This window comes from Drosophila mauritiana, unplaced genomic scaffold, assembly GCF_004382145.1.
Source record: "Drosophila mauritiana strain mau12 unplaced genomic scaffold, ASM438214v1 U_210, whole genome shotgun sequence".
In the NCBI taxonomy this organism is placed as follows: Eukaryota; Metazoa; Arthropoda; class Insecta; order Diptera; family Drosophilidae; genus Drosophila; species Drosophila mauritiana.
In genome coordinates, this window is record NW_022881346.1 from 1 (window position 1) to 1,581 (window position 1,581).

Sequence of the window (1,581 nt, forward strand, 5' to 3'; positions counted from 1 at the left end):
TTCAAGACGGGTCCCGAAGGTATCCTGAATCTTTCGCATTGTTAATCATACAAGAGCATATAATAAACACAAAATCAATGATAATTATGCCATTATATAATTCCGAAAAATTAACGCTCTGTAATAATATAAATCTATCAGCACTTTATCAAATTAATAACATTTTATTCTGTGTTAAAATGCAAGCAATTTAATTGGAATAAACTATAAGTTATATTTTATGATAAATTTGGGATATGCTAATAGATTACAATGTCCTTATATGGAAAAAATGCACATTATTCTTAATAATATTATTTAAATATTACAATTTTAATGATGATTTTCCATAACGGATATTCAGGTTCATCGGCTTAACCTCTAAGCAGTTTCACGTACTGTTTAACTCTCTATTCAGAGTTCTTTTCAACTTTCCCTCACGGTACTTGTTTACTATCGGTCTCATGGTTATATTTAGTTTTAGATGGAGTTTACCACCACTTAGTGCTGCACTATCAAGCAACACGACTCTTTGGAAACATCATCTAGTAATCATTAACGTTATACGGGCCTGGCACCCTCTATGGGTAAATGGCCTCATTTAAGAAGGACTTAAATCATTAATTTCTCATACTAGAATATTGACGCTCCATACACTGCATCTCACATTTGCCATATAGACAAAGTGACTTAGTGCTGAACTGTTTTCTTTTCGCTCGCCGCTACTAAGAAAATCCTTGTTAGTTTCTTTTCCTCCCCTAATTAATATGCTTAAATTCAGGGGGTAGTCCCATATGAGTTGAGGTTGTATATATAACTATTTTTTGCCATAAATTCTTATATATAAATGATAAACAATCAATTAAATTCGTATAAATAGTTCCAATAGTTCTTGTAAGCAAAGTTATTTTTATCCATTTAACGAACCAACGAAGAATAATAACAAAACCAAGATTTTTCTTTTTCCGAATCATTAATAAGAGACAATTCTAGATGAAAAATATTTCAATTTTTTATGCTAGACATTTCTCAGTATTATTTGATTGAAAAAAGAAAATATTTCTCTTCGTTTTCACATTCAAATGTGAGATAATGTTTTTCATTCTTTTAATATTATGAATAAAATCATTATTTAATCCAATAATATACCATATGCTTAAAAAAATTTATAAACACTTAATTAGCATAGTCTTACAACCCTCAACCATATGTAGTCCAGCAGCACTATAAAATTAATTAAAGTACATAACAGCATGGACTGCGATATGCGTTCAAAATGTCGATGTTCATGTGTCCTGCAGTTCACACGATGACGCACAGTTTGCTGCGTTCTTCATCGACCCATGAGCCGAGTGATCCACCGCTTAGAGTTTTATAATTCATTTTTATATAATATCAATATTGTTTTTATTGAAAGAAATTAAAAATACACCATTTTACTGGCATATATCAATTCCTTCAATAAATTTATTTTTTACCTAAAAATAAATGTTGCGATATGTCTTAGTTTCATATAAGCATTATGTATCATAAAAATCTGGTTATGGTTTGCTATTTTGGGTGACACATACTGCAAAATTTATATAAAACATTAACCTGATG

General features: G+C 29.8%; 1 pseudogene; it reads right to left on the reverse strand.

Annotated features, from left to right (window-relative positions):
• Positions 1–1,173: 1,173 nt before the first annotated feature.
• Positions 1,174–1,351, reverse strand: LOC117149430 (annotated as a pseudogene).
• Between the last annotated feature and the right edge of the window lie 230 nt (positions 1,352–1,581).